At 51.8% G+C, this 26612-nt stretch overlaps 1 pseudogene; it reads left to right on the plus strand.

The window, feature by feature from the left end:
- The first annotated feature begins 10416 nt into the window (after positions 1-10416).
- Positions 10417-11707, plus strand: LOC142422776 (tubulin beta-4B chain pseudogene; annotated as a pseudogene).
- The last annotated feature ends 14905 nt before the right edge of the window (positions 11708-26612 follow it).

The following is a 26612-nucleotide window of genomic DNA, read 5'->3' on the forward strand; positions in this document are numbered from 1 at the left end:
CTTGGCATTAATGTCCCTGCAAGCGATCACCCTCTAACACCAGTCTGGGCATGAGGTGCTGCTTGCTGGGGCACAGGACTTGGTGGCCGGCGGGGTGAGGGTAGGGCAGGCTGAAGCGATCACAGGCCATCTGTCCTTCACCTTTCCCTCGTTGGGCCACTCTCTTAGCTCAGGCCAGAATCCCCACACGACCCTCTCCAGAAAAAGCAGTTGCCTTTGCGTTGATTTCGGTTCATGGTGACGTCATGTGCTCCACATGGTTTTCAAAGCCTGAGTTTTTGGACATGGATTTCAAAGCCTTTCTTTGGGGATGCTTCTGGGTAGACCCAGAACTCCAGTCTTTGGGTCAGCAGCCAAGTATGGATGCTCTTTGTGTCATCCAGGGACTCTTTAGCGTACCCAAGTCACACTCTCTCTCTCTCTTTCTCTATAAGGGAGATTACTATTATGTCTGTTTAACAGATAAGGAAGCGGGCTCAGGTTACACAAGGGGGCCCTTCAGAGGGTGGCTGTTGGATTTTGAATAACGTAAATGAAGATACATATGACTTGGTGAGGATTCCACCCCCCAAGGACTCACTGTCCTCCCCGACCTCTAGTCTGGATCCAATCATCCTGTATGTCTCAGCTGGTTTTGATCGTTTTGAACCTTGGAGCAATGAACTGACTCAGCTGTCCACCATGGCAGTCACACTATGCTATCTAGGAGAGTGAAAGTCAAGGTTGTCTGTCAACTTGGCTGACCCAGGGGTTCCACTTGGTTAGCAGTTAAGGCAGAGTGAGTCCCTATGACAGCATCTATTAGGATGTCACCATAGGGCTGGCTCAGATGGAGATGTGCGCCAAGCTTAAAAGGTACACAGGGCTCTGAAGACCTGTTAAAAAAAGGTGAATGTCAATAATCTTATTGAATTTTGTAACATGGATTATATGCTGAAATGAGGATGCTCAAGGCATGCTGGGTAAGAGAACATATTAAAATGAGTTGCGACGGGTTCTCTTCACTCCTCTGCATGGGGTTCTGGCGGTGCAATGGCTGAGTGCTCGGCTGCTCACCGACAGGTGCACGTCAAACCCATCCAGCAGCCCTGCGGAAGAAAGGCAAGTCCTGGCGATCTGCCCCGGCACAAATGACAGGCTGGAAAACCCTCCACAGTCACAGGGGACGAGGAGTCACGCAGCACCCAGCAACCACCACCCAGCCAGGGTGGGGGCTGCCTTAGCAGAAACACAGCTGCCTAACAGGGGAGGGCTCTGTCCTTCCCCCGCACACCCCCCACCAACCCCCCATCATGCAAATCTGCATGGCAACATCTGCTTCCTGGACCAAAGCTGGGGTCCGAGACATCGTGGGGCTGGGGCACTGCATTCTGACTGCCACACCAATAAATGTCTGGACGCATACTACAGTCCCACAGAGAGGGTGAGTCACTTGGCCAACGTGGCAGAGCTAGTCCATGGCGGTGGTAAGATTCAAAGTCCAGCCCACCCACGTAGGCACAGAGCCTGCACGCTCATAGTGGGCAGGAGCAGGTGCGCTGGATGGGTGGGGCCGGGAGGCGGGGCAGGATGGCGGGGAGGAGTCCCATACGATCAAAGGCGCAGAAGAGGGACAGCTTCCACTCCTGCTAGAGAAAAGGGTGAGGCAGGCAGAAGAATGAAGAGCCATAGCGCTCCTGCCCATGACCCCCACCTGCTCTCTGGATTTCAGGGTCAGAGATGGGCAGTGGACTCATCCATTTGCCTCTGCTGCTCTCTCAACAGAGCGGACCCCAAAGGAGGACGAGGCTCCTCATGGACTCCCCAACAGCCCAGCCTTGCCTCTCTCTGGGTGCCCCCCGCCGGCATTCTCTCAGGGTGCTTGGGAAGGCAGGCGGAGGCACCCCACGCCCACAGGAATGGGAGCAATGCACTTGGGAGGCCAGGGCTGGTGCTCCACTAGCAAAGGCATCTGTGAGTGCCTACTGTGTGCTCGCCGTGGGAGGAGAGGCAACTGGGCTCCCTGCCCCGAAACCTGCCAGGCTTCCCCCTGAAGGAGTGGAGAGAATTTCTATCTCGCCTTTCAGCATCATCTCAGCTGGTGGAGAGCTGGGTGGAGCCGGGCGGGCTCCTGAGCTGCTATCTCAGGGAGCTCCAGGGAAGCCCTGGACCTGACTGCCATCTGCACCCGGCCCCCGTCAGCGGCCAGCTGTCCCTGGCAGCCGCAGTCCTTTAAGAATGCATTCCTCAGGGGCTGGAATCCGCGCCACACTGTGCAGGACAAACATCTTCAGAGAAGGGCATAGGTTCGTGCCCAAGTGCTGTGGGAATGGCAGGTGTGGGGCAGAGCTGGCCACCTCTCTGCAGAGGGGTCCCTGAACAAAATGGGGACAGGGCGGCAGGTATTGGGTGAGGGGTATCCAGCCCACCTCCATCTGCCTGGGTCTGGCCTCCCCACCCTGGTGGTGCACCGGTTAAGCCAAAGGTCGGTATTTTGAATCCACCCAGCAGCTCCCAGGACAGAAGGACTGGCCGCCTGCTCCCTCAAAGATGACAGACGGCCTACGAAACCCCAGGGACAGCTCTGCTCTGTCTGCCAATCAGAACCAAGGGGGTGCACACAGCATCCTCACCCAGCCTTGGGCACATCAGTCCTTGCCTTGTGCCCCCTCCCCATGCTCCCCACTAGTGGTAGCAGCTAGCCCCTGCCCACTCACCTACTGTTGGTGTTAACAGGGCTGGGCTCCTCAGAGGGATTCAGGACACTGTCCCCAGTCCCTGCAGAGCCGGGCACAGCTCAGAGAGCCTGCCTAGAGACCTGTTTGACGAGGTGACATTGCTACGATAGACAAGCCCCTGCCCAGCCCCCACATTGCCTTACTGAACGTGAGGGCACTCATTGGTGGCCGGGCACAGAGCCCTTGTCTTCCAGGATGGAGACTTGAGTTTGATCCCCAGCCAGTGTGTCATCAGCCAGTGGAGGCTCGCGTGTGTTGCTATGATATGGAATAGGTTGCTGTGATACAGAGCTACTAGACTGAGACAAACTAGGAAGAAAGGCCTGGCAATCTACTGCCAAACCAGCTATTGACCAGCACCTGGGATACACTCAGTAATGGGACACCCACAGGGTCCCATGAGTTAGAATTGATTCAATGCTAACTGGTTTCCAGGGCTACGAGGGGGACAAGGTGTCACCCGTGGGGTTTTATTTATTCATGTTAAAATTTAAAGTATTATTTATTAATTAATTTCTAAAACCTTTATTTTTCATGGTAAATTAGGCACTCGACTGTCTTCAACAGTTTCAACCACTTATGAAAGTCCCCACTGGTTCCCCCTTCCCCTTCCCCTTGATCTCTCTTCTCCCGCTTCATCCAAAGAAGCCAATTGGGCTGCTAACCCCAAGGTCGGCAATTCAAATGACTAGCCTCTGCTCCTCAGGAGAAAGGTGAGACTTTCTAGTTCCGTAAAGAGTTCCAGTTCCTGAAAGTCACCGAGGCAGAGTTCTACCCAGTCCCATAGGGTCGCCATGCGGCGGCATCGACTCGGCAGCAGTTTTGTCCTGTCCCATTGTTTCTCTCTTCACCTGATCCTCATCAGCCCCATTGCTCAGTCTCTCCCGGCCTCGTCCTCCCTGCTGCTCCAGCTCCAAAGTCTGCTCCCTTTGGTATAAAAGGTCTCGTTGTTTGGCTTCTTTCGTGGTCTCAGAATATTTGTGCATTTTGACAGTGAAAGCCCAAAATACATTCTCAGAGTCCATGCAGATTAAGCCCCGTGGAAGTCCCTCGGTCCCCTGAGCAGGGATGTGCATGGTCTTGCCCTCACACTGAGGGCACTGGAGAGTGGCTTACTGTAGAGTTAGGCTAAAATTTAATAGACTATTTGTTTTCCCTTTTGACCCATTTTTAATTTGTTCTAGTGCCTGGTATCTTCTGCTTCCTTTTGGATTGAGCTTTTTCTGTGTTGTATTCTCTAATTGTTGGGGCTTGGGGTATGACTTTCCCCTTATGAAATCCAGGTTAGGTAAATCTACAGCGACAGTAACTAGAAGCACAGTTTCTTAGGCTTGTGGCAAGGGAGGCTGTGGGGAAATGAGAAGCTAATCATAATGGGAGAAGACAGAAATGCTCTTCTAAAATTGAAAACAAATTTGTCCTTTGTGACCGGCTAATCTCCCTCAGCAAATGTCCTCTAGGTCCGCCCATGCCATGAGGTGCTAGGTGGCTTCCTCGCTGCTTGTCAGTGATGCACAGTGTCCGCTGTGGGTCTGTACCGACGCTCCTCTATCCACACGTCTGCTGCTGGGCATTTGGGCTGTTTCCACCCTCTTGTTCATGTGAACAGCGCTGTGGCGATGACAGGGGGCGCACCTGTCTGCTCCTGTGATGGACCTCACTTCGTTTGAAACCCAGCAGAGGCACTGCTGGGTCATAAGCAGGATTGCTATTCCCAGTCGTCTGCCTGGCACCATGTTGCTTTCCACAGTGGTTGCAGGTGGCAGGGTTTCCAATGGCTCCAGGAGGCTATGGGACTGGGAAGGAGGACAATGAGGGGGAGGGACAGAAGTGAAGACAGTGGTGAGGGTGACTCTTCTCACCCAAGTTCGAGGCAGGCCTCTCTCTGTGCTCACTCACACCCACTGCAGAAAGAGAGCAACCAGCAAGGAAGCCTGGACCCCCTCTGACCTCACTCCCATCTCCAAGTGCAGCAGGGGCAACCCAGGTAGCAGGGGTGAGGCTCCCCTCCCACAGAGAGCTGCCCTTCCCAGGGGCGCTGCCCCTGCAGGACGTGGGGTGAGTCCTAAGAAACCCTAAGGTGTCTGCCCTCCCCAATCCGAGGCTTCTGGGACCTCTTCTTCATATGTGTGTGTGCATGTGTGTGCACGCTCACGTGTGCTCCGAGCAGCGTGAAGGGGGCTGCTGGGGCATGTTGTGGCAATGGGCCCTGGCTGAGCTCCTGCCCGCGCTGGCTTCTCAGGCTGCCAGGCCTCTTTGCCAACAGGGCTCCCCACTCACCTGCATTCTCTTCTCGGAATTCCCTCCTGCCCAGTTGCACGGGTGGGGGCGAGGCGAGGGGAGCCTGGCTCCAAGGTCTGAAGGTCAGGATTCTTCCCAGGCAGGACAAACCTGTGAGCTGTCTCTTGCTATACTGCAAATGAGCACCCATTGAGAGGCTTACAGCAGCACCCCTTGGTAGTCTGCAGTGCTGGCGGCCAGCATGGGGCTGGGGCCTCGGGTAATGAAGGTGTCCATGGGGCTGGTCCCTGTAGCTCCTTGGTGGTACCTCATTCTTGGATGTGGTTGGTCTGGGCCCCCAGTTTTCCCTGGCTGTCTTGGATCTGGGAACCACCCACATACTAGCGGCCACACTTTTGGATCCTTCTCATGCTTCTGACTTCTCGGGCCTCCTCTGCCCTCATGTGAAAACATCGGGCCCACCTGGATACCTGCCTGAGAAGGACCCAGCCCTGCTGTCAACACTCTGAGACAGAGGAGAGCTGCCCCGCAGGGTTTCCAGGGCTGCCATCTGGGGCAGATGGACAGGTGCTTCCTCTCACATGTGGGGCTTGAACTACTGTCCTTGTAGGTAGCAGCAGAGCACTGCGTCTCTAGGTTCGTCTGAGTTAGTAGCCGGCACACCCAGGGATTGTGCACACAGGGAATGTGGGCAGGCTGAAGGAGGAAGTAGGGACAAGGGGGCAGCCCCAAAGACTCCTCTAGGGGCTATCTTCTTCTTCCAGGACCCTTAGAGAGGCAGAGGGGGCGCGTGGGACAGGCCAAGCCTGTTGCTGGTGTGGCCTTGTTCTTGGGCCTGAGATGAGGATGAAGGATTAAACGCAGGCCACTTGCTAAGGGCACAGCCCAGGACACCAACATAGGCACTGAAGGAGAAGTCTGGCAGGCGACAGTGTCCCCAGCCCCAGGAAGGTCCTGAAATCACTGGGAACTAACCCCCCTGAAACTCAATCCCCCACCCCCGAGCCGACACACACACACAGCATGGAAACTAGGCCCCAGGCCTATTTTAAACTCCGCCACTGCCTCATTCTCCACCATTTCCTTCAAAACAAACGGTTTCCCGTTCGGGAGGTTATCGGGACACAGCCCAACTTGGGCAGGGCTGGGCCGGGTTTCTGTCCTGGGCACTCCCAGGACATGGGGAGGGGGCTAGAGGATGGGGCGCCGGCTGGGCTGGTTAACCAGCCAGAGGCTCAGGCTTCCAGGCCAGGTGGCTCTGGCTCTAGCTGTCTGCTCCGGGCTCACAGCTGTCAATGCCTCGGGTCTTCCGGGAATGAGGCAGCCTTGCAGAGGAGGGGCAGCCTGCTGCTCAGCCACCGAGGTTGCCAGGTGCCTGCCTGGATGCTCTGTGAGGACGGACCCAAGGCTACTTCTAAGCCTTTCTCAAGAGCCTGTGTCTGGCCGCTCCCCTTCTAATCTCCCCTAGCCTGGCCATGGATCAATTTTTTTCCTATACCGTCAGAGTGCCTTTGGAAACCTTCCTGTTTAAAATGCTTGTGAACTTGCCGCTGCCTTTAAGCTCAGACTCAGACTCAAATGCCGGTGGCTCTTCCCTACCCCGGCGCCCTGCCACGTGCTCCTTGCTCCCTCTACATGAGATGCTCTTCCCAGGACTGGGCAACAGTCCAGTCTAGGTTTAACGTTGCCCCTCAGAAAGCCCATCCCAAACCACCCTGCCTAAAGCAGTCCCGGCACCCTGTCTGGAACCCCGTCTGCGTCTTCACATCACTTTTCAGGATTAAAAGTGGGACCCAGTTGACACAAGTACCTCAAAAGTTTGCACGGAAGCATGCTGGTTAGGAAAGAAAGGCAGCTCAGAGAACGGCCTCCATGTCATCAGTGGTGCACAGAAAAACTGCCGAACTGATGCGTGCTCTCTGCTGCGTAAATCCTCCCCAGCGACCCAAAGAAATGCACCTGGTGTGAGACCAAAGCAGCTCCTTGCCTGTGTGCTTACACAGAGTGTAAGTGTTTGCTGAGTAAATGAGTGAAGAGCCAGCACGGAGTCTCAGAGACATGAGTGGGCGCTCGGCATTGCTGCTGCTGGTGTGTGTGGTTGTCCAGTGGATTCCAACCCCTGGAGACCCCAAGTGTGGAGGCTGGGACTGCCCCAGGCCTAACTCCTGAGATGCTCAGGGGGCGGGGGGATGGAGGTGGGGGTTCCATTTGCCCATCGTTGGCCTAGCAGTCGCTCTAGGATTTTAGAAACTCACACGCCACCATCCCAAATGAAGTACATGCTGCAGGTTGTTCAACACACCTCATACATGCGTCCGTTAATTGTCCAGCACACCTCGGAGGTAGGTGTTACTGTGAGTCCTCATGTTATGGATTAGGAAATGAAGGGCAGAGAGATGACGTGACCTGCTCAAGCTATGAGTTGGCCAAATCAAGACATAGTGTGGCCCCGGAGCTTCTGCTTTTAACCCGTAAGACCAAAAAAGTCCAACCTATTTCCATCAAGTTGGTCTGACCCCAAAGAACACAGTCAAAGTGTTCCCTAGATTTCCCAAGGCTGTCAGCTCTATGGGTTGACAGAGCAAAGGGGCTACTTGGAGGACCAAACTCAAGCGATGGTCTTTTCAACCCCTTCACTTGCGCAAGAAAGCTGGACAGGCAGTACGGCCGCTGGAAGAGTACTGATGTCAATGCTGAGATTTCCCTAGGCTGCCAGGAGACCAAACAAACGAATGCTTCCTAGGAGGAAGGATGGCCAGACTTCACTGACGTACTCTGACCTGTCACTGGAGGGACCAGTCCCTGGAGAAGGGCATCATGCTTAGTAAAGTAGAGGGTCGTCAGAAAAGAGGAAGACCTGCAATGAACTGGACGGACACAGTGGCTACAATGGGCTCAAAGATTGTGAGGAAAGATTGTGAGGATGGCACAGGCCTGGGCACAGCCAGAAGCTGACAGTGAGAGCGGGAAGTGGAAATGGGCATTGGAGCCACAGGCTGAGGCTGCAGGAAAGGCATTAGAATCTTGGCCAGAATTCGGGGGACAAGAGGGCGGGCATGGTGGGCACCTGTAGTTACCCCTGCTCGCTGCCCAGTGCCCCCCTTCTCAGCCACCAGCCACACAGTCTCCTCTGGGGATGGGCGTGCAGAGCTGGAAGGCACTGGTGGGCACATGACCCACCCTAAGCCAATCAGATCACATCTTCAAACAACACTCTCAACCCAGGGAACAGAGCAAGGAGCCAGCAAAGCAAAGTCACCTCTTCCCAAAGCCTGGCCTCCTGTAGCCCCTCTGCCTGAGGAGAGCCTGCTGCCCAGACCACTAGGCATCACTTCCCATCACTGTCCTCCGTACTCACCACCTCCAAGGCAGACTGTCACTTGTGGATTCCACACAGGTAGCAAACTCATGCTCACCTGGGGGGTTGGCTCTTGCTATCCCTCTGCTCAGAACATTCAGGCCTTTGCAGCTTCCACATAAAGATGTCCTGAAGGTCACCTTCCAAGATCACCCCCACCCCCACCCCACCGAGACCATGTAGTATCCAGTCAGTGACGGCCCCATCCAGTGGCACTTTCTTCCTGGCACATGCCACTATCTAAGGCTACTTTGCTTACCTATTTTGGCAGCTCCCTGCAGGTGTCTGGCTGCCATTGATTTTGAATGATTTTCAGTAACATTTTAGGAGCCCTGGGGGTATAGTGAGGGGTGCTGGTGGTACACTGGTTATGTGTTGGGCTGCTAACTTCAAGGTCCGAAGTTCAAAACCAGTCGCTCCGCAAGAGAAAGATGGGGCTTTCTACTCTCCTAAAGAGTTACAGTCTCAGAAACTCACAGGGTCCTCACTCGTTCTATAGGGTCTCTAGGAGTCAGGATTGCCTTGATGACACTGAGTTTGTGTTTTTTAGGTCTGGTGGAACAGTGGGTAATGACTTGGTCTGCTAACCGCAAGTTCAACAGTTGGAAACCACCAATCACTCCCTGAGAGAAAAATGAGTCCTTCTACTTCTGTAAAGAGTTACTGTCTCCGACACCTGCGAGGACAGCTCTCCTCTGTCCCATGTGGTCACTACAAGTCAGAATTGGTTTTTGAGTAATGTTTTGCTCACATGTGATATTAAGGATCTTGTTTGGTAATTTCTGCACCCCATTAAATTGACTTTTTTTTGAATGGGCACCGATATGAACTGCCAATCACAAGAACAATCAAAGCAGTCTTAGAAGAAACATAACAAGAATGCTTCTTAGAAGGCGAGGAAGGCGAGAGAGTTCAGCTCATTGACACGTCAATGACACGTCATCAGGAAAGACCGCTAGAAAGAGTCATCCTGCCTGGCCAAGTAGAAGGTCAATGGAAAGGAGGGAAACCCCCAATGAGATGGGTGGAGCCCACCACCCCAGCAATGCAGGCAAACATCATGCAGCTGCGCAGGACTGGCAGTGCATCATAAGGTCACCTGAATCAATGGGAGCTGACTCGGCAACTGGCAACACTGGCTGACTTGCTTTTATTCAGCCTCCTGCGCTTGCTGGGAACTCCAAGAGCAGGTAGCCCGTCTTGAAACATCTTTCTTTGCTCACTGCTTCCCCGAGGCCCGGTGGAGCCCCTGGACCTGGAGCGGCACTCAGTGAACGATGTTGGAGTGCAACAATTAATTCATAGGAGACTGGGGTTCGCCTAACCCAGGGTATCACTGTGGGGGAGTTCTAGGGAGGATGCGGAAAGTGAGCCCTGGCACACTCAGCTTGCTCAACCAGTCTTCGTTCCCTGTGGGAGAACTTTCCTGACACACACTTGGACCTTGGGCTCACTTGCCACAGTTGGGAGCCAAGGCACCCAAGGGCTGGGGATCCCCAGTAAACCAACACCCCGCCCCACCCCTTCAGAAAGGATTCTTTTCTGTTCTTCTTTGGGAGCAAGACAAAGGCTCTCATGTGCGGATGGAGGAGACGTTGAACACCTGGACCTGGAGCACCTGGGAGGAACCTGGTGGTGAGGCCAGGTGGCAGACAAGCTGGGTCATGCTGTGTGCCCGTCCAAACGGATCGGCTGGCATGTGGGTGGTGTGGTTGGACTGGTTGGGTGAGCTGTGGGGTGTGGCCTGGTGTGGGTGCCTGCCAGTGAACTGTGGCACCCCCACCCTGGAGGCGGAGAAGCACTCTGGGATGATACCCTGCCTCCTACCCTTGCACCAGTCCCACTTAATGGTGACTCTGGGTCAGCTAATAAGACCCCACAATTAGGTGCCACCCTCCGGGGCCGGGGCGGTGACAGGGCTTGAAAAGGGCTGGCTCAGAGAGTCCTCCCTCCTGGTAGCAGCATGCTGGGAGGGGATCCTGGGTGGAAGGATTTAGAAAAGAGTCAAGTAACTGGATCAGGAGACCATAGAAGTGGATCAGACCCCCATGCCCCCTGGCTCCTGTCTTCATCCTGCTGCCCACCGCCGCCAGGAGAGAAATTGTGCACCTGCAGGCCGGGCAGTGCGGAAACCAGATTGGTGCCAAGTTCTGAGAGGTGATCAGCGACGAGCACAGCATCGACTCCACCGGGACCTACCACGGTGACAGCACCTGCATTTGGAGCGGATCAGTGTCTATTATAATGAGGCCACCGGGGGTGGTAAGTACGTGCCACGGGCCGTGCTGTGGACTTGGAGCCTGGCACCATGGACTCCGTGCGCTCGGGGCCTTTCAGACAGATCTTCTGTCCGGACAACTTCGTCTTCGGTCAGAGTGGTGCTGGCACCCACTGGGCCAAGGGGCACTACACAGAAGGCGCAGAGCTGGTCGACTGTGCTGGATGTGGTCCGGAAGGAGACGGAGAGCTGTGACTGTTTTCATGGCTTCCAGCTGACCCGCTTGCTGGGCGGTGGCACCGACTCCGGCATGGGCACGCTGCTCATCAGCAAGACCTGAGAGGAGTACCCCGACCGCATCACGAACACCTTCTGCGTGGTGCCCTCGCCCAAGGTCTCGGACACGGTGGTAGAGCCCCACAACGCCACGCTGTCCGTGCACCAGCTGGTGGAGAACACCGCCGAGACCTACTGCATCGTGCGTACCCCCCAAGCTGACCAAGCCCACCTATGGGGACCTCAACCACCTGGTGTCGGCCAACATGAGCGGCGTCACCACCTGCCTGCGCTCCCCGGGCAGCTCAACGCCGACCTGCGCAAACTGGCCATCAGCATGGTGCCCTTCCCATGCCTGCACTTCTTCACGCTAGGCTTTGCGTCACTGACCAGCTGGGGCAGCCTGCAGTCCCGCACCCTGACCGTGCCCAAGCTCACCCAGCAGATGTTCGATGCCAGGAACATGATGGCCACCTGCGACCCTCATCATGGCCGCTACCTGATGGCGGCCCCCGTCTTCCAGGGCCGCATGTCCATGAAGGAGGTGGACGAGCAGAAGCTCAACATGCAGAATAAGAACAGCAGCGACTTCGTGGAGTGGATCCCCAACAACGTCAAGACGGCCGTGTGCGACATCCCGCCCCGCGGCCTCAAGATGTTGGTCACCTTCATTGGCAACAGCACGGCCATCCAGGTGCTGTTCAAGCACATCTCCAAGCAGTTCACTGCCATGTCCCTAACAAGGCCTCCCTGCACTGGTACACGGGCAAGGGCCTGGACGAGATGGAGTTCACCGGGGCCGAGAACAACATGAATGGCCTGGTGTCTGAGTACCAGCAGTACCAGGAGGTCACGCCAAGAAGGAAGGGGCAGCCAGCAGGGAAGCAGAAGCATTAGCCGTGTGAACTCTATTCACTCACAGCCTGTTAGCGTGCATATCTCACTGTCCTGCACTTGCTGTCCTTCTGTCTCACATCACACTCTGTACAGACATCTCCATGAAAGCATTTTCGTAGTGAAAAAGAAGTGGATCAGAGACAGTGGGTACAGCTATGAAGATTTTGAAATTGTCAATGATTTCATTTTCCTTGGACCCACACTCCATGCCCACGGAAGCAGCAGTCGGGAACTCAAAAGACATGCTGCATTGAGCTAAGAATGCCACTCTGAGAACGAAGGGGCTCCCGACTCAAGTCACCGCAAACGCATGCAAAAGCTGAATAAAGACTAAAGAAGACCGCCAACGAACTGATGACCCAGGACAAACATGCCTATGCTGCACGAAGGACAGCTGGAGAGGTCCTTAGAAGCGAGGCTGGTAAGACTTGGTCTTAAGTACTTTGGACACGGTAGTCGGAGGGGCCAGTCCCTGGAGAAGGCATCGTGCTTGGTGAAGGAGCAGCCCTGTGGGAAAGAGGAAGACCGTCATGAGACAGATTGACACGGTGGCTGCAACAATGGGCTCAAACACAGTCACCGTGAGGATGGTGCAGGGCTGGTCCAAGCTTCGTTCTGTTGGACACAGGGTCACTATGGGTTGGAATCAACAGAGCGGCAGCTAGCCACAACCTGAAGCCAAACTGGTGTCTGAGTCTTGGCTCTGCCGCCTCCTACTTAATTAACCCCTCCGAGCCTCAGTGTCCTCGTTTCTAAATGGGGGTCGTGTTCTGGACTTCATAGCGTTGATCTGAAGATTAATTGAGGCTGGGCACGTCAAGAGCTTCACGCTGAGTAGCTGTCACTGAAGGGACATGAGGAGGCGCTGCACAGGGAGCACCGCCTGTGACTGTCGGAGGCTCGGGCTGCGGTGGCTTTCCTGATGCTGCGGTGCTGGAGGCTGTGCCACCGGCGATGTCCAGCACCAGCAGGGTCGCCTATGTCGGACAGGTTTCAGCCGAGCTTCCAGACTGAGAGAGACTAGGAAGAAAGTCCTGGAGAGCTGAACCAAGGGACTCAAAACACACAGTGGTCACAAGAGACCGGAGCAGCGTGTCCCAAAGTGGGTGACTGCACCACCTGTGGTGGGGCTGGATGATCCAGAGGTGCTGTAAAAGCAGATACCTAGTCGTTATCCTGGATGTGGGCTGTAGTTGGGAAGTTCTTAATTGCCAGGAAGGTGAAAGGAGGCAATAGGCCAAATCAGTTGGATGGCCCTGAGCCCACTGGGCAGTGTTGCACTCAATGCTATGTTCTAGGAAAGGAAACCGAACAAGCAAAAGCCCAGACTCACTGCCTTTGGGTCAAATCTGATTCAGAGCCACCCTATAGGACGGGGTAGAACTGCCCCAAGACTGTAACTCTTTACAGGAACAGAAAGCCTCATCTCTCTCCTGCGGAGAAGCTGGTGGTTTCAAACTGCTGACCTTGTGGTTGGCAGCCTAATGTAGAGCCTCCAAATTCACATGCGATCGTCTGAGGCACAAGTACTAAGTCTTTGACGAGGGAGACCAGCATTGGGGGCCCACTCCGGTGTCCATGGAGAGGACGAGGAGGGCAAAGGAAACTGCCACAAACTCAGGACTGGTGGCAGATCAAGTCGTCCCAGTTGCAGGAAGCAGGAAAGGGTCATGATTGGGATTAGATACATTTACAAAATCGGTTCAGCACCTTCCGACCAAGACTGTCAGGGTAGGACACCTGACGGTATGACCCTAGTGCCCCAATTTCCATCACACGCATACGGGGAACATTCCCGAAGGCCAGGGTGTGCCTCCCTGGGCTGGCCAGGGGAGTGGTGGCAATCTGCTCTGAAACACCCTCTGCCTGAGGATGAAGCTTTACTCCTCGCTGCTCAATGGCCAGAAACATCTCCTTGAAGGCTGAGTTTCAAGCATAGCCCTAGGGCTCCCACTGTCACCGCAGCCTTTTGCAGACCCAGTGCACAGAGTTTACGCTCAGGATCTCTGAAAGTCGGAACTGACTCTTAGGGGGAAAGACCTAAGGCTGGGTCTGTTACTCTTCTCTTTCCCAGGTAACTTTCAGGTGCCTTGCCTAGGACATGCAGGCACCGCCCGTCCTTAATGTGATATACACTCTGCTCTGACACCCTGGAAGGAGAGCTTGGAAGAGCTCTAGCTAATGTGTGAATGGCTGGTTGCAACTAATGGGATCATGAGAGATCATGGCTTCTTGGGGTTCCCTCCTCCAAAAAGGTTAACATTTAACGAGTGACAACTTGAGAAGCTTAAAGGGACATCCCTTCTGACCACAGAAGGGTTGTTGGTAGGCGCCATCAAGTTGGTTCCGCAGGTGGCACACAGCGGCCCTCAGCGCAACAGAACAAAGCATGCCGGGCCTGCGCCAGCCATCCTTGCAATTGTTGTGTTTGAACCCATTGTTGCAGCCACTGTTCCCATCTATCTCAAGGGTCTTAAAAAAAAAATCCAGCACAATGTCTTCTTCCAGGGACTGCGAGAAAGACAAGGCGTCTACTCCTGTAAATGACTGAAGTCTTGGAAATCCACAGTGGGCAGTTCTATCCTGTCCTGTGGGGTTGCTATGGGACAGGATTGACTCAAGGGAAGTAAGTTTGGTTTGGGGGGATGGGGGGTTTCTCTCCTGATAACATATCCAAAGTTGACGAGACCAAAGACCTGCCGTTTCTACTTCTAAGGAGCATATTGGCTGTACTTCTTCCAAGACAGAGCTGTTTGTTCTTTTATCAGTCCATGGTCCTTTCAATATTCTTCACCAACATTCAACTGCATCGATTCTTCTTTGGCCTTCCTTAGTCAATGTCCAACTTTCCTATACACAGAGCCAATCAAAAATATCATGGCTTGGGTCAGGCACATCTTAGTCTTCAAACACTTACTCTTCAACACTTTAAGGAGGTCTTTTGTGGCAGACTTACCAAAATCAAGGAAGGGAAGAGGCTGCAGAACATTTGGGCGCAGGGGGACTTCCTGAGCACCCCTGTGAGCTGAGACTCCCGATGGCTTTAGGTCCCACCCCAGATGTGCTCAATGGGTGGGCACTAGAGAAATAGAAGATGGGAATTAAAGCCACGGGGACCCCAGCTGGCACAAACAGTCGAGCACTCAATGACTGGCTGAGAGCTAGTGGTCCAAAGCCATCCAGAGTGCCCTGGACAACAACCTTCGTGATCTGCATCCTGAAGGTCTCATCCTTGAGAAGCCCTGTGGCCATTCTACTCTGCCCACATGGGGCTGCCATGCATGAGAATCGACTCAAGGCCACCGAAGAGCAACAGAGCTAAGCTGCATCAGGGCCTCCTTTCATCCGGTGGGAAGGTGGAGGGGAGGAGACCACTTGGGGGCAGCCACACCAGTAGAGAGGTACAGAGGCTGGATGCAGACCCAAGCAGACTCCCATCTACCCAGTCCCCATGGAGACTTGCTCCCTGTGGTCATTATGACTGACAGGGATATGGGAAGGAATAGAGAAGCATTCTTTCTCTATGACTCAATGTTATCTTAATTCCATGCCCCAGCATTGCCTGAATTTATCTCCTGGCCTGCTAAGTGTACGTAACTGTCCTCTTGGAAATAGAAATCAAAGTTAGACACAACTGGAGTCTATGACAATCCGAGGCCTGAGGCCAAGTGGTTCAGTTCTCCCAGAGTTTTATAGGACAACAGAGAGTCTGTAGACCACCTTCTAGGGTCCTGATATATGGAGCAACCCCTTTGTGTCCCTCTGGTAGGTGCACATGGCCCATCTATGCCAAAGCAGATTATGAGCAGGAAGCCTGGATGGGGCCTAAGAGTCCGCTTGACTCAGGAGCTTGCAGGTGGTGCCAGCCTTGCTGGCCACAAGTCACGCTGGAAGCTAGAGGCAGACACTGGTTCCCTAATGAGCTGCCGGTGAACTCCCCTGAGCAGATCATAGGGCACCCTGAGCACCCTGGTTCTGGGTGGGGGCTTTGGGCTGTTCCTGGGAAAGGGCAGCATCTGGGCTCTGGTGCCATGACGGCCACCTCTGAGGAAAGGGGTTTACCACTGAGAGTACTTTTTACAATCTGATCCGGATCAGATTTACAATCTGGTTCCCAGATCATTCTCAGACGGCTATAAGAATGAACACACCTGTCTTGGAAGAGGTACAGTCAGAAGGCTCCTTAGAAGCAAAGACGGCGAGGCTTCATCTCGGGTCCTTTGGACACGTCATCAGGAGGGACTAGTCCCTGAACAAGGACATGGCGCAGGGTAAAGTCAATGAAAAAGGGGAAGATCTCATCTCAGTGAGATGGATCGGCACAGTGGCTGAGCTACCTTAGGCTCGGTTGTGAAGATGGTGCAGGAAGCGGCAGTGGTTCCTTTGTGATGCACGAGGTTGCTGTAAGTCAGTACCTAACAAGAAAAGATGGTTCTAAGAACACCCAGGGTTGAGAACCGCTGGCATAGGAAAGTGCCTTTCACACCAAACTCTCCCATGACATTGGGTTCCTTGGTGAGAACCCAGGGACCACTGAAGAAGGGTGAGTGCTAGTGGGAACAAGAAGTTAAAGCCCTCGGAGATCCACATCAGGTATTTGCTTCTGCACAATATTTTATTTGGGGGTGAAAAAACAACAACACCACCATTCTGCTGCTGGAAAAAAAAAGGAGTGGGCTAAAATTAATGGCTATGAGGGCAATCCACTAGACCAGGAGCAAGAGTGCTTGACTTGGTTCTCAACTCATGTGGACCCCAGACATGCCCTGCCACTGTAGATAAATCAGGTGCCCTTCCCAGGCTTGTTTTTTCCTATCAGTGTCTTCCCAGCCTGCCTGGGCTCCCCGCCCTTCATTGGCTAAAAATGCTTATTCCCAGCCCCACTACTCTGGAGATTCTGACTCAATAGATTTGGATTATAGGTGTATTTTTAACAAGCATTTTAAACTGAAATGTGTAGTTTTAATAATCACCTTCTCTTGATTGTGTATGTCTTTTGAGAAAGCATACCTTCCACAGGAACTCTGGTAGCACAGTAGTGAAAACACTCTGCTGCTAACGGAAGGTCAGTGGTTCAAATCCATCAGTTGCTTCCTAGGGGAACGATGGGGCCATGTTTTTCTGCCAACCTTTACAACTTTGGAAACCCACAGGGGCATTTCTGCTTGGTCCTCCAGGTTGCTATGAGTTGGAATCGATGCTACAGCAATGGTTTAGGATTTGTTTTTGGTTTGTTTCGGGGTGCGGAGTGTAATCCCTTCCCAGGCCAACTCTCTGAGATGTGACAGTTGGTAATTCCACATGCTGCCTTCTGTGTGCTGTCTCCCCTCTCTGGCTGGGGCAATTTGGGGCAGGTGGACTCAGGAGCTGAGCTCATGCGAGGACTTGCGCATGGTCTCTGCTGTGTGTGCTAAGCAGACTCTTTCCAGACGTAGGTGGCCACAGAGTGGTTTTGCCCCTGGAGTAGGAGAGTGTAAAAGCAGCAGGGAAGCCATCCTAGTTCTTAACCCAAATCACATTTTCCAGTTTTCTTGCAAAAAAAAAAAATTCTGGGTGCTCCATAAAAGAGGTGTGGGAACCATTGTTTCCTAGACCAAAGACCAGTATCTTCCTGGAGCAAGGACTACTATGTCCAGCCTTGACGAGTTCCAGGCTGAGTCTTTAGGTGCGGGTGGAAGGGATGAACCAACACTATTGAATGGGCAGTGTCCCGTACCCCAAACTTTGATGTTACAGATTCTGATTCACTGCAGGATCTTGTACATGACTTAGGCCACCTATTCACGAACCTCTGACTCCTTCAAGGACCACCCATCTTCCAAGCTTAAAAGATACCTCTAACAAGAGACTTCTCCTGGACATCCTGAACCCTTCCCCTTTTAGCCCTAGGACTATTGTATCTCCTACAAATTCTTTCCAAGTCTAGTGTTCACCTTCTGTGTTAGGCAGGGTTCTCTAGAGAAACTAAACCAGGACACACACACACACACACACACACACACACACACACGGGTTTATACAAGGAGAAGAAATATACAGCTAATTAGTCCACACGGCAGTACAGAGAGCTCAGTTCAACTCACTGTGGGCTGCTGGGTCCAAGGTCAAGGAAGCAGACAGTGGAGTCCTCCCTTGGGTAAGGCAGGCAGAGTCTGCCCACAGGCAGCAAGCAGCAGGGTGGGTCACTGACAGTCAGTAGCTTGGGAGCTTAGTGAAGCAGGCCAGGATGGGATATTGAACTCAAGCAATGCAAGGCGACAGGGTCTACCAGCCTCGAGCTCAGGCAATGTGTGCACCAGCAATGTGGTGAAGCAGGTCTTGAAGGAACCTTCAGCAATAGTGACAGGATCCATGATTCACAGGTTGGCTTGGCCCACAGGTGGTGTAGCACACAGGTTGAGGCAGAGAACTAGCTAAAGCAGCAGCACTCTGGCTCTGTCACCAGAAAACAAGAGAGAAGGGGGAGGGCCTTGCAGAGCCATTTATCTCTTTGCTCTCCAATCAAACTGTGACCTGATTAATCCCACATGTTCCTATTGGCCAGGTTGGCACAATCAACCTAACTATCACACTGTCTAATGTTTATCGTTGATTTTTTTGGTTGGATTTTTTGGCTTCCTTAGAGCCCTGGTGGTGTAGTAGTTACTTGTTGGGCTGCTAACCATGAGGTCAAGCAGTTCAATACCACCAACCACTCCTTGGGAGTGAGATGAGGCTTTCTATTCCCGTAAAGAGTTATGGTTTTGGAATTCACAGGAGCAGTTCCATCCTGTCTTACATGGTTACCACGAGTTGGGATGACTCTATGGCAGTGAGTGTGGTTTTGGGTTTTCAGTAGCAGGAAGGAGCCCTGGCTTCCTAACGTTGGACTTGGACTTCTAATCACAAGGTCAGCGATTGAACTTCTCCGTTCACTCCTCAGGAGAAGGATGAAACTTTCTGCTCCTGTAAAGATTTACATCCTGGAAAAGCCAAAGGGGAAGGTCTACTCCATCCTCTAGGTTCACTATGGGTCAGAATCGATTTCATGGCAGTGGGTTTGTTTTTTATTTATGCTTTAGTTTTAGTAGCAGGAACTACGATGTACAATTATGTTTACTTGTTTATTCTCGAATGGATCCCCCAGCAGACTGTGCCCGTCAGTCGGTCAAAGACCACGTCATGTTCATTCATCACCATGGGACACTCCTCCAACCTGCCTCACGGCCAACCTCCGCCCCTCCCGTTAGTACAGAGCCTGACTCCTGGGAGGCGTTCCACAAACAGTTGTTGGATGAAGCAATGCTTCTTACACTTAAAGTTGCATGAGAAGCACTTGGGCATCGGCATGGCTAACAAGCTCCCGGGGGATGCTGATGCCGCTGGCCTGTGACCACACTCTCAGCAGCAACAAGTGGGACCAACCGAGAGGAAGTTTGTCCTGATCAGCCGTCCATTCCTCCATCCGCTGTCTGCTCAGGCTTCCCATTACACGACTCCTGAGGAGCGGTCCCAAGCTTTTCGAAATAGGCAAAGGGGGCTATGGAAACTCCTGAAATGATTAATAAAGAAGCAGGGGGGGGGGCTTCCAGTAGCACAAGACCTAAGGTGCTCCCATAGCGTAGCTGAGCCTGGCACCCCAGGTGCCCAGGAGTATCCATCCCGACATGATCTAGTTGGCCTGGTCCTAGAGGCCGGCCCAGGATTTCTCTCAGAAGCTACAGCAGCTGTTCCAGAATTGGAAAAGTCAACCATTATCTCATCAGTATCTCCATTCCTCCATGCCAAGGCCACCATGCACATCCTGGGCACTAACTCGCATGCTTTGGCTATTCCACTGTGTGAGCCCCATCACCACCCCTCCCAAGGGACTCCCACAAAGTCCCAAACTCACCAGTTGCTTAGGACACCAGAGACCCCAATCTTAAATTTGAACTCAATTAGTATGACCGCGTTTGGCTACAGGACGAATGCAGTGTTTCTTTCAAAAGGTGATCCACATGCCAGGTGCATCAGAATCAGTTGGGGAGCGCTTCTTACATATGCTGATTCCCAGGCCCCACTCCAGACCTACTGTACCAGAGTCTCTGGCAGTGTGGTCCAGGAATTTGAATGTGTATTTACCTTCCACAATCCCTGGGTTAATAATTTTATTTCCTGGTTTTCTCTTCAAATGACATGGTTTTCGTTTCCTTTTGTGTCAGGTCTTTTGTGCACAAGCTGCCTCCAGTCCCTTTTGAAAGCAGGATGGGTAGAGAGTAAACATGAGGTTTCATACATGACTAGGTGTCCCGGGGAACCGCCCTTGGTCCTTGATGTTCCTCTTACAAACTATCCATCAACAGCAGGTCCCAGTGAATCATGCCTTATTACCTGAATGGAGCCAGCAGGTCTCCAAAGTTCAGCCCAGCCACAGTAGATTAAAAAAAACCAGATGAAAAAAGATGACCTATAGGAACCCAAACCCACTGCCATCGGGTCAATTCTGACTCGTGATGACGCTATACGACAGGGGAGAACTTCCCCTGTCCATTTCTGAAGTGGTAGCTCTTCACAGGAGTAAAGAGCCTCATCTTCTATGGAGCTGCTGGTGGTTCCAAACTGCTGACCTTGCATTTAACAGCCAACGTATAGGCAGTACTCCCTCAGGGCCCCTGGCCTACAGGAAGAGGTGGGGAAGACACATGCAAATCATCCATCTGATAATAGTCTGGTATCCAGACTATGTAAGGAATGACTGCAATTCAACAAGACAAGCCATGTCATTAGAAATGGGCAAAGGACTTGAATAGACACTTCTCCCAGGTGATACACAAATGACCAACAAACACATGAGAAGATGCTCAGCTTCATTCACCCTTAGGGAAATCCAACTCCAAACCACAGTGAGGTACCACTTCACACCCACTGTGACTGCCGTTGTGTGCCGTCTAATGCCATCGGGTTAGTGCCAATTCTTTCAAGGACACCAAACTCGCTGCCTCCAGTCAATTGCAGCTCACAGAGACGCGCCCTTTAGGGCAGGGTATAACTGTCCTTGCGGGTTTCTGAGACAGGAAATCTTTATAGAAAGCCTCACCTATCTCCCTTGGAGCACCTAGTGGTTTCAAACTGCTGACCTTGCAGTTAGCAGCCCAATGTGTAACCCACTACCCCACCAGATCTCCTTAGATCAATGCATAGCGACCCTCTACGACAGAGTAGAACAGCCATATGGGGTCTTTTCAGCTAAAACCCTTATAGAAACACATCACCAGGTCTCTTCACCCTCAGGCCACTGCTGAGTACACACTGCCATCGTTGGGTTGGCAGCAGAGGCTCCGCCATTGCCTCACCGTTCGCATGTAGTCAGATGACTTCTTTTTAAAGAAATACAACAAGTGTTGATGAGGACTTGGAGAAATTCGAACATCAGAAGTAAAATTGTTCAGTGACTGGGGGACAGAGCTTGGTAGCACCTCAAGAATGTAAATGTGGAATCACCATCACATTCAGTCAATGCCAACTCACAGCGACCCTATAGGATAGGATAGGACTGTCCCTATAGGTTTCTGAGTTTTTGAGACTGTAATGCTTTAGGGGAGTAGAAATTCCATCTTTCTCTGGTACCGCAGCTGGTGGTTTTGAACTGCTGACCTTGAGGTTAGCAGCCCAACTTGTTACCACTATGCCACCAGGGCTCTGTGGAATTACCACATGACCCAGCATTTTCACTCCTAGGTACATATACCTCTTGAAATGAAACAGGTTCTTAAACAACTACTTCTCCATGAATTCTAGGGACAACAACTGCTTACAATAACCCCAAGGTAGAAATAACCTAAGTGCTTCTCTGTGGATAAATAGACAAACACAATGTCACATATGCATGTGTATGCAAGCACACACACACAGAGGAATATTATTGAAAACAAAATGAAGTGTTACATGGCACAATATGAGTGAATCCCCAAAGCATTCTTATTAAGTGAAACAAACAAACAAATACAAAAGCTCATATACATGAATCCATTTTTCTTCGCGTGACCCTGGTCTCGCATAGTGGGCTAAGCCCTGAGCTGCTAACCACAAGGTCAGTGTTTCAAACCCACTAGCTGCTTCTTGGGAGAGAAATTAAGCTCTCTACTGCCATAAAAATGTCCAGCCTTGGAACCCCGCAGGTGCAGCCCCACCGTGTCCGACAGAGTTGCTATGAGTTGGCATTGACCCGATGACAGTGTATGTTTGAGTTCCAGAACAGGCAAGTCCATAGAGAAGGCAGATTGGTGGTTCCCAGGGGCTGAGGGCTTGGGAGGAATGGGAAATGGCTGCTAGTGGGGGAGGTTTCCTTGGGGGGATGAAAATGCTCTGGACCCCAACAGAGGTGGGGGTTTCACGATGCTGGGAGAGGACCGAGCACCACTGACCCAGACACTTCAAAGTGGCATGAGGTTGTTGGAGGACATTTTGTTGGGTCTCAGGTGAAAGCTTGCGCAGCAAGCCGACCATCTGCATACAGTGGCCCCGTGGCACGAGTTCCCTTTACCATAGTGTGTCAACGTTCCCTTGCACGGGGTTTGCTAGTTCCCTTTCCTGTACTCTAGTTGCCCTATCCCCTTAGAGAAAAGGTTGACGCTGTCAAGGATTTTGTCTTGCTCATGGAAACAGCAGTCAAGAGATCAAAAGATGTGTTGCATTAGGAAACTCTGCTGCACAAGATCTCTTTAATGTATTGAAAAGAAAAGGGTGTTAATTGAGGACTCAGGTGCACCTGACCTCTCATGGTATTTTCCATTGCCTCATATGCGTGTGAGAGTTGGGCGCTGAATAAAGACCGTAGAAGAATCGGTGCATGCGGATGGTGGTGCTGGAGAAGGACATTGAAAGTGCCGCGGACTGCTGAAAGGACAAACCGATCTGTCTTGGAAGAAGTACAGAGTGCTCCTTAGAGGCAAGGATGGATGACTTGTCGTACACACTCTGGACATGTTGTCAGAGAAGGACATCACCCTTGGTAAAGTGGAGGGGTGGCGAAAAAAGGGGATGGCCCTCAAGGAGATGGATGGACACGGTGGCTGCAACAATGGGCTCAAGCTTAGGAACAATGGTGAGGATGGTGCAGGACCAGCCAGTGCTTCATTCCACTGTGCACAGGATCACTATGGGTCAGAACCAACTTGATGGCACCTAACAGCAGAAACAACAACGACCATTGTTATTTTGTCGAAGAGACAACTCACACATGCAACACCACTCAGGAACCTTGCAAGTTCAAGAACAAAAGCACGTTATCCTTGCCAAGCTGGAGAAGAAGAACTGACAGACGCTGGTTAATGCATTCCTTGAGAGCAGGGATTTCCCCCCCTCTTTTTCCTGGCACGTTTGTTTTCTGCTGCGTTCCTGGTGGCTCAAACAATGTCTGGCACATGGTAGGTGTCCCCTAAGTGACCGGCAAATGAATGATTGGGTAAGGAGTATTTCCCCTGAGCAATTGTTTAGAAGGGAGGAAGAAGAAGAGTTTTCTTAAGTTAAAAATATTTATAAAACTACAAAGGATGGTGTCATAGCTTGAAGGAATATTTATGACAGTGCCTGGGAAAATGAGAGGCCACCTCTGGTTCTCTGTTCACAATGGGGACTCTTTTCCTTGTCCTTCTCAGAGATAAATTGGGCTCTCGGCTTTTCAGAAGAGGAGCCAGGAGGCCTGGCCTCCATCCACCTGGCCTGGCTTGAGGACACCTGGAGACCTTCATCTGTAGGTCTTGCCAAGAACATCCCGTGGGCCATCCGAGTTCCAGATTTTGGGTGGTAATGATGCTGATGGTGGAGAACAAACTCCCCCTTCTTCCTGTGACTCTCTCTGGCTGCACGACACAGACATTCCAACCTGGAAGAGCTCTGAAGTGCTGGCCTTCTTGTACCAAACCTCCGTATGAAATGAGAACCAGCCCCAAGCGGCCAGATGTCTGCATCCTCAAGGAGTGGGAAATAACACAATGCATAAGGGAGAGAAGCCAGATGAGACCCTTAATGCTGTTCTACTCCCAGTGCATTTTCATGTACTACATGGCCTATCATCAAAGCACTTAAACACTAGATTCACAGTTTGAAAATTCTGTGCCCATCGTCCTTGATGATTAGTCAAACCTTTCTGTCATCGTCAACTGGAGAGTGGTTTGGATTGAACTGTATCAACCAGAAATGCATGCCAGCGTGGCTGGGCCACGATTCCCAGTGTTCTGCAATGATCCTTCATTTGGTGATCTGACGTAATTACCTACAGGGATTAGGCTATATCTGAGTCAATTTCTTCTGAGATATAAAAGAGATCAAACAAGTGAGCAGAGAGCAGAGGGACCTACTACTATCAAGAGAAAAGTTGCTGGGAGTGGAGCATGTCCTTTGGGCCAGTGTCCCTGTGCTGGAACCTCCTAGACCCAGGGTAAGATAGAGTCTAAGCCGTGTAGGCTTTCTGACTCTTCCAGGGATGCTGGGTCACAGAGGCGCAAAGAAGACAGTCTTTCCTCCTGAGTTGATTGACAGGGGAAGAGAGAGAGTTCCCCTCGAACCAGAGCCCCAGATGTGGACTTCTAGCCTTTGAAACGGAGAGAAGAACTCTGTTAGGGCCATATACATGTTGTATTTCTGTTAATGTAGCACTAGATAGCTCAGCCGGGTAACATTTAGCTGTATGATCAATTCTTATGGAGTTTACAGGGAGTTTCATGACAGTGAGTCTGATATATTTCTTTTTAATCATTTTACTGGGGGCTCATACAACTCTTATCACAATCCATCCATCCATCCATTGTGCCAAGCACATTTGTACATTTGTTGTTGCCATCATCATTCTCAAAACATTTGCTTTCTACTTGAGCCCTTGGTATCAGCTCCCCATTTTCCCCCTCCCTCCCCACTCCTCCTCCTTCATAAGCCCTTGATAATTTATATGGCTCCCTTCACCCACTTTTCTGTTGTCCATCCCCCAGAGTCTGATATATTTCTATCATCCAACAAGAGACAGAAGGAGGCAGTACGGATTGAACATTGGAGTGCCGGCCTCACTCCCGACTTCCAGGGAGAAGTGAGGAGGCTCAGAGGGCCAGGCTTGTTTGCTCTGCTGGAAACCATTGTTTCCATCCTGCCTCTAATCCATCTTGGAGGTGGGCAACAAGGAGGAAATGATCTCAAGAGGCCTATTTCTAGGCACGAGGATTTCCAGACTCTGTGTACAGGGAGGGTAAGGGGTGTCCACACTTGACTCCTTGATCGTAAGCTGGGTAGCCAGCTGCGCCGGGATTGCAAGTCCTGATGACAGGGTCTTCGGTTGGCAGAGGGGGCGCTTGGACTCAATTTGCAATGGGTCTCCTAAAATGGCCACACTTAAGAATATAGCCTGGTCTTCATCTTTGGAAGAGTAGCCAAGAGAAAGAGAGTCACTTGGGAAAGACGTGAAAGGCATTCGGTATGTTGCTTCTTTCAGAAGCATCTAGAGATGTATGCCAAATTCCAAGCAGAGTTAGACAGGAACTGACTAGTCAAGACAATGTGGCCAGTGGGAGCTACAGTGCTGCTTGGCCATATGACTTGTTTTGCCAATGACATGTGAATGTTAATTGCCAGTGTGTGATTCATCATCTTATCTTTTCTCTCTTCCCTGAGACCTGCAACTTTCTCCATAGAGGTTGCTCAATCAGCCTGAGCCCTAACGCGATAATGGCATGGCCACAACCAACCCATGATGGACGTATGAGTGGGAGACATCAATGTGCTGCCAGCCGAAGTGGCTTTAGAATTGTTTATTATCACAGCATAACCTAGACTCCTATTCGGACTGATACGAAGACTACAATTAGAACCTAGCCCCTCAAATCTGAGCGAGTGGAGATGGATTCTGTTCTTAGTTTGTGTATCCATGACTTATTACTGCCTAACAAGTTACTCCTAAATGTAGCGGCTGGAAAACACATACACATTTATGATCTCATAGTCTCGGTGAGACGGGAGTCCCCGCACATGGACTGTGTCCTCTCCCTCGGGGTCTCTCACTAGGCTCCGGTCAAGATGTTGGCTACAGCTGGGGCCTCATCTGAAGGTCCAACTGGGGAAGGCTTTGCTTCTAAGCTCACATGGCTGTGGATCGCATGTAGCTCCTCAAGAGCTATTGTTCCCAGGTCTCGGTACTTGGGTGACTGACTGCTGGCCAAATATCCCCCGCAGTTATTTTTCAGTGGGTCTCTCCAATATGGTAGCTTACTTCCTGAAAACATGCAAGTTAAAACATAATAAAGTTCTGCTCAAGAGGCTGATAACACAGTCTTTTCCGGGTTGGATAGTCAGGTTGCCTTAAAACTGGGGATCAGATTTGCCCCTAGCATGGAAGCTTCTAATCATTCCTTATGCTGGCAGTAAAGCATGGATGTGGTTGTCAGTTGCCATCAACTCAGTAGCGACTCATGGAGTCACCATACACAACAGACGCAAACACTGCCTCGCTCAGCGCCATCCTCACAATTGTTCCTATGTTTGAGTCCGTTGTTACAGCCACGCCATCTCATTGACGGGGACAGCCAATCCATCCTTAAGGCCTTCCTCTTTCTAGCTGCCCCTCTGCCTTACCACGCGTGATGCCCTTCTCCAGGGACTGGGTTTCCCTGATAACATGCCCAAAGGACATGAGACGAAGACTGTCCATCCTTGCTTCTAAGGACCATTCTGACTGTATTTATTCTAAGACAGATTTGCTTATTCTTTTGGCAGTCTGTGGTACTGCCCGCATCACAATTCAAATGCACCGATTCTTCTTTGATCTTCCTTAGTCCTTGTCCACTGTCACACGTCTGTGAGGCAACTAAAAAGTATTATGGGTGGGTAAGGTGCGCCTTAGTCCTCAAACTAATATCCTCCCTGTTCAATGCTTTAAAGAGGTCTTGTGCGGCAGATTACC

Source organism: Tenrec ecaudatus, chromosome 12, assembly GCF_050624435.1.
Source record: "Tenrec ecaudatus isolate mTenEca1 chromosome 12, mTenEca1.hap1, whole genome shotgun sequence".
In the NCBI taxonomy this organism is placed as follows: Eukaryota; Metazoa; Chordata; class Mammalia; order Afrosoricida; family Tenrecidae; genus Tenrec; species Tenrec ecaudatus.